The following is a 7,699-nucleotide window of genomic DNA, read 5'->3' as shown; positions in this document are numbered from 1 at the left end:
TATTTGTATTGTGTTTTATTTTCTGTTTTTGATCAAGTGGTTAATGCTCTTGTATTGAGAAAGCAACTGCCTGATTTACTGGTGCTGTAATTATAGACATGCATGTATATTACACATAACACCTCATATTTTCTGTCTTGTGTTTGGAATTAGATCTGTTGATGTATTTTAGTTGAGATATAACAGTCCAACTGGACATTCATTCGCCAAACTAAACAGAAACAGCTTCCAGTGATAGACAATACAATACATTCCACTGATATACAAAAATATTATATTCCTGATATTCACTTAAGAATGATATATAATATAAGATATGTAAGACTTGTCATAAAACGAAATACAGTGTACATTAATTAAGATGAGAAAATATTGCACCAGACAACTTTACTGTAATTTCGAAAAAGTATATTGGTGTAATAAACTAAAGTTATGACTTACCACGAAAGAAGTGGAAAGATGAAAAAAAACTGATAAGGGAAGACAATTGAAAAAGTAATCAAATCCAATTGATGTCATACTCCCAGGATGAGAACAAGATGGTAGCAAAGACACCACCAAACATACAAACGTATATTTAAGAAATAAAGGATAAGATAGCTATCCTTCAAAAGGTAATATGCGTCTCTCAAAAAGCTGATGTAATTTCATATCCAGCAGTCGACAAGAATAAGCTGTTACAAAAGCGCGTGCAGTTAAAACGCAAGGACATTGATATCAAAAACGGAAATCCTGAAAGTGAAAATGCCCCAGTGGCTGTACATACGAGAGTATACTCTAATACAAGGACTGATTGATCTGTTGTGAGCCTCGTATTGAAGGATTTCAATTTTGCCGGACATACATGTATTGTATTATTTTTCAACATAATCCCCTTTAGTATCTATACAATTTTCGGCAGTGGTGTTTAAGGGCCTTAAAGTAATGCCACTTTTATAGAACTCCTTTTCTTGGCCGTTCAGAAAGTCATCCACTGCATGTTTGACATCATCATTGGACTGAAAGTGGGTGCCTGAAATAGTGTTTTTTTTCAGTTTTGGAAATAGATGAAAGTCTGATGGAGCGAAATCAGGTGAATAAGGCGGATGCTAAATCAATTTAAGACCACAATCGTGAATGGCAGCCATGGCAATGACAGACTTGTCAACATGAGCATTGTCCTGATGGAATATCACACCTTTAGTGAGCTTTCCGGGGCGCTTAAGTTTAATATTTTCCCTTAACTGCCTCAGAAGTGAAACATAGTATGTGCCATTGATTGTTTGTCCCTTTTGGAGATAATACATTAGCAGAATACCATCTGCATCCAAGAAAACCGAGGCCATAACATTCCCAGCTGATGGAACAGTCTTTGCCTTCTTTGGCGGGGGAGAGCCAGGGTGCTTCCATTGTTTCGATTGTTGCTTGGCTTCTGGGGTAAAATGATGGACCCATGTTTCATCCAAAGTGACAAATCTCTGAAGAAAAATTGGCAGGATCTTCCTCAGAAAGGTTAAGATTAGCCCGCAATAATGTGCGCCTGGTGTGCTTCTGATCAACTGTCAGAAGTTTTGGTACCCATCGGGCCGAAAGCTTTCTCATTACAAGATCCTCGGTCAGAATGGAATGTACTCTTTCCTGTGAAATGCGAACTCTGCTGGCTATATATCTTCCTGTGACTCGTCTATCAGTCATAATAATATCATGAACTTTATTGATCATTTCTGGGGACAGTGGGGTTGCAACATTGACGGGCCTTCCTGGACGGGGGTCATCCTCAGAGCTGTATCGGCCGCCCTTTAATTCCGCCACCCACCTTTCCACTGTAGCATATGATAGGGGCATCTTTCCCTAGTGTTGCTACCATATCATTATGGATATCCTTATGTGTTAAACCCTTTTTTATGCAAATATTGGATCACTGCTCTTTCACCCATTTGGTCCATTTTGCAAAAGCCGCCTGTCTTGTATACTTTGGAGTGCTACGTCGATTTAAACTAACCAAATGAGACCAGTCCTTGGGTACATGGCTCTATATAGACAGATACCAGTAGGACTTAAAAATAACATCATTGAGTACCTCCTTCAATACGAGGCTCACAACATATCAATCATCCCTCATATAATATGCTGTGTAATATAAAAAGCGGGTGAGAATTCAGCATGGCCTAAACAAAAAGTCTTAATACTTAGTAAGGAAACTCGAATGTGCATACCGTAACCCTTGTTGACAGTAAAGGAAGCGCACTTCTTATAATTTTTAAATCTAGTTTTCAAAGTGTAGGCTTAAAAGTGAGTGGGGGAATATTATTTTGATAAAAAATAACAAGGACATTTATCATAAAACATCACCCCCAAAACTACGTATGCAGAACTTTTAAACAATGGTTCAAGAACAACACCGTTAAATGGCACGATACAGGTAGTTACGTTAGTTCATTTTGGAGTTATTAAGTTCATAAATAGGCTTAATTCACTGGAGAACCTTAATGTTGCGGTTGATACAATTTGAAAAAAGCAAGCTCGTGACCATCATATTACCACACAACACTACTAAAACCGCAAATATAAATAACAATAATTATCTAAAATCACAGCGGCTTTAATATATTTCCAAGATACTGAAAACGTTGTTTTTTTTATATTACTCCACACAAACCGACTCGTATGTACAGCGTGTTTAAACAAAATACAAGAATAGATCGAATCGCGTCCATGAAGAAGTGTTGATACGATTGCGCTTTCAGGAGGGCAGGTCAACACAAAGAAAACATACACTTTGCAAAGAACAAGAAAATGACCGCCAAGGTAAAGGACAAGTAGTCATGCCTATAGAAAGGGTTATCCGAAGCTATCCAGGGAATATACTAGAGCCATGATATCGTAACAGCCAGGAAACCTCATAAGACATCCTTGTATATTTGCATCCTTATAATAGCACAGCCAAAGTGGAAGTCGTGGAATGTTTAAAGATATGATGCAATTAGTGTGACGCGTCACACACAGTATATCCGAGGGAGCGAGAGAATATTTGAAGTCCGTTTTCGGGAACAAGAAAGACGCAGAAACATTGTCCCAGGTCAATGAATCGACAATCACAGATCATGCCACAAACAACAAAATCATGTCGCTGACTGGGAAAATTCAAAATTGATTGACATAGAGAGCAATATTTTTTTTATGTGAAAGGTGAAAGACATCTGGATACGCTGCAGAGGGTCACTTCTAAACCGGGACGAGGGGGCACATAGACTCTCGCACATCTATGATCAGTTTCTAAACAAAGAGTAGCCGAATCGGCTTGTATGTTTTTGCAACCAACCTGAATGTACATGCATTAAAGAGTAGATAAAAAAGGCATGCCGAACTGTTTACAATGTCATTCACATAACACCTACGTTTACGTAGTGCTTCTGTACTGGTCATCTGTCTGATGAAGGTGACGTCACCGAAACGTCACTAGCAAAAGATACACTGGTTGTGATATATATGTATATCAAAGTCTATCATCACATTCTTTAACCTGCTGCGAAAGCTATTGGAAGTTAATTAGCTCTCAAATATGAAAAAAAAAAAATGTTAATAACCTAAATGTATTTAGATTTTTCATTGGTTAATGAAAACTTCAAAAATCATAACTGGGCCAGAGTAAGTGAAACCTTTACACGAGAAAAGTTATGCGTTCTGAAGTTCCTAAATGCTCATCGGTAAATCCACTTCCTCTAAAGTACTAAGATAGGGTAGAGATAACGATTCGCACAAGGAAAGTTTTACTGGTATCAAATCCTTCCCCCTGATGGAGGGAGTAAGACCACGGATAAAAGTTTATTTTATCATTTCTTTAGACCTTTTTTTTTTAGTTTCCCCAGTTACTCCGGGTATCAATACTTTTATACGTACAAAGCATCACTGATGCGTCCTGGAAGGGCACCAAGCTGTTTGATGCTTTTTTGGCTAACTGTAAATGCACGAAGAAGGATAACTCTAAAACTTTAAAAAAAAGTTCCATTTGTTACAATTATTTCATATAGAAAGCGCGGTCTCCCTTAATTCCCTATAGACAGAGCAGTTAAATATAGAAGGCGCGGTCTCCCTTCCCTCGCCAGAGCCACAGACAGGGCAGTTAAATATAGAGGGTTCGGTCTCCCTTCCCTCGCCAGAACAATAAACAGGGCACTTAAATATAGAAGGCGTGGTCTCCCTTCCCTCGCCAGAGCCATATACAGCGCAGTTAAATATAGAGGGCTCGGTCTCCCTTCCCTCGCCAGAGCCATAGACAGGGCAGTTAGATATAGAAGGCGCGGTCTCCCTTCCATCGCCAGAACCATATACAGCGCAGTTAAATATAGAGGGCGCGGTCTCCCTTCCCTCGCCAGAGTCATAGACAGGGCAGTTGAGTATAGAGGGCGCGGTCTCCCTTCCCTCGCCAGAGCCATATACAGCGCAGTTAAATATAGAGGGCGCGGTCTCCCTTCCCTCGCCAGAGTCATAGACAGGGCAGTTAGATATAGAGGGCTCGGTTTCCCTTCCCTCGCCAGAGCCATAACAGGGCAGTTAAATATAGAGGGCGTGGTCTCCCTTCCCTCGCCAGAGCCATAGACAGGGCAGTTAAATATAGAGGGCGTGGTCTCCCTTCCCTCGCCAGAGCCATAGACAGGGCAGTTAAATACAAAGGGCGCGGTTTCCCTTCCCTCGCCATGCAGAGCCTTAGACAGGGCAGCTAAATATAGCGCCGTTGAATGGAGTGTTCGACCTACCTCATGCCCTTCTGTCTAACTTATCCGATAAATGTTCTATTGCGGTAGGTCAAATCAACGAGGTACTAGACATACATAGATCAAATTTCATGGACGAAAGAGTGGTCCCCTATCTACCATTATTACATTCTGTAACATTTTTTTCTAATTTCCGGTAAACCGGACAATTTCTAATTGCGTTTCGTTTTCCTCTCAGAATATACAAAAATATATAAGATCGTCTCGTTTAATTGTCCCAGGCGTTCGGTATTGCAGCTATGAAATACAGACTGTTAACGAATGTCTATCAGATTTAACTTGAGAAGGAACCATAAACACCGAGCTGGTATGTTTTTCAATGACATCCTGGTAAATCTATCTTCCGATCCTGTTTTGATCTTGTCTGATTGCTGTTGACTTACAATTGTTGTTGCGATATCTAAAATATTCGGTTGGGAACGCATATATATAACCGTTATATACATTTCTCTCGGTACAACTACGACAGGAAATTCAAATCTATATCTTCGGATCACCAACACATAGTGTATATGATACATTGTGCTAATAAATAGATATATAACTTAGCAACACAAATGACGAAGGAAGACAACTTTTTGACTCGTGCCCTGACCGGGCCTCGAACTCACGAACTACGCCTAGCTAGAAATACCCGCAGCTTATACCGCTGCGCCACTTTTGTTTTTACTTGTATTGTTGAGAATGCCAACGCATGACATTGCGTTCCCATGCGATATATGGTAACACAAATGACGAAGGAAGACAATTTTATGACTCTTGTCCTGACCGGGACTCGAACTGACAGTCTACGTACGGCACCCAATCGCTTAGCCAGAAATATCCTCATCCTTTTTTATACCACTGCGCCACACCACTTTCTTAAAAAGAACGTTTCAGTATGGGGCGCCGTTTTACTATTTATTAACAAAACTGGATATCCATAATTCGAATTTAGGATATCCATAATTCATTTCTGGATATCCATAATTCGAATTTAGGATATCTTAAAATGTTTTGAATTTAGGATATCCATAATTCGAATTTGGGATATCCTTAATTCATTTTTGGATATCCATAATTCGAATTTAGGATATCCATAATTCATTTTTGGATATCCAAAATTCGAATTATGGATATCCTAAATTCCATGTATTTTTGGATATCCATAATTCGATTTTGTGATATCCAAAAATGCTCAGTGTTATCAAATTGGATTGCTCCCGGCACTACTACCGGTCAAAACCGACCCTTGTTACGAACTTGTAAATACGCGTAATGGACCGGAAACAACGTTTACGAAATAGAATACAGCAGAGGAGTTCCAAAGGACAAACTTCCCCAGACAGTTAGGCCCTTACATACAACATTTACCAAAAGTTACTACTTAGGGTGCTCCGACAAGTCAACGGAGGAATTTGTACAAAACAGAACATGGCGACAGACATACTGCGGCACATTAGGGGGACGATTTTGGCAGCGCAACGTTGTTCGCTCCATCTTGGATTCGCATTGATTCGTATAGTGAAGTCCGAGGACTTCCGATCCTACGAAAAAACGCGCCCGCGGGAACAGGATGTAGCAGGGAGAAATCATTAGACAGTAAAATATTAACATTTCCCCGATTTATGGATATCCAAAATTCGATTTAATGATATCAAGAAATGATATTTGGATATCCAAAATTCGAATTTATGATATCCATAATTCGAATTTAGGATATCCATAATTCATTTTTGGATATCCATAATTCGAATTTTGGATATCCAATATTAATTTTGGATATCCAAAATTAATATTGGATATCCAAAATTATTTAATGATATCATAAATTCGAATTTTGGATATCCAAAAATGAATTATGGATATCCAAAATTCGAATTATGGATATCCAGTTTTGTTAATAAATAGTAAAACGGCGCCCCACGCAGTGATGGTCCGCCCATACCTTGACATGATCATAGTGGCAAATCGTCTTTTAGGTTATATGAATACTTGGATCGCAATGTATACAATGTATACACACATGGATGCTAAATGTTCACACAGGAAATTCAAATCTTTACCTTCGGATCAACAACACATAGTGTATAAAATGCATTGTGCTTATAATTAGATATACATATATTTCAATATTTATTACGTCCGTTCTCAGCCACAGTACCATGATCTCAAACAGTATACGCATTTGACATACGCAAAAATCGACGGTGCCATTAACTGAAATCATTTTCATGAAACAGAACCTCGAATTACTAATATCAGGGGGAAATCGGACCAATATCTAGCCCCTTTCTGTATCAATGTTGTACTTATCTTTGACTGTTGTACGAATGTTGCAAAACATCTTTGAGGTACAAAAAACGACTGAACTGTGAAGGATTTACGCTTAGAGGCTAACCATAACCCGGAGATCTCAACGAAAAACAAGTACTTTATACTTTGTAATTTGGATGAGGATGCTATGAGATATATAGCCTTGTTGTCGCTTCTTACGATCATCTAGCTCAGCTTTGCAATATCCTGGGACTTTGGTGATTTTTTTATTTGTCAATTCAGTATGTGTGGTCCCATTCCTATAGCTTCTAAAATATTAAAACCAGTCCCAAAGGAAATATAATTTGTGCTCTTTCGTCAAGATTTAACTAAAAGTGCATTTGAATTCTAAGTACATCTATGTAATGTATACACGTAAAATGATGAAGAGGCTTACATCTCAACGAATAATGGCCATGTACATACAAACATTTCCAAGAACATTCGACACGTATGGCTTTTCATAACATGTAGCCAGTCTTGGAGATGTGTTCAGGTTATCGTTACCCAAATCACCAACTGCAATAATTGTACAAATCTATGAAAATTCTGACTCTGGTAATTTGCTGACCTTTGTAACTTTTCCATCCCACAAATGCCTTCAAAAACGTTACCTGTATTAAAAGTCCGAAAGGTTTTCATTAAATTTC

This window comes from Pecten maximus, chromosome 2 (genome assembly GCF_902652985.1).
Source record: "Pecten maximus chromosome 2, xPecMax1.1, whole genome shotgun sequence".
Lineage (NCBI taxonomy): Eukaryota > Metazoa > Mollusca > Bivalvia > Pectinida > Pectinidae > Pecten > Pecten maximus.
Note: the sequence above shows the minus strand (reverse complement) of the source record.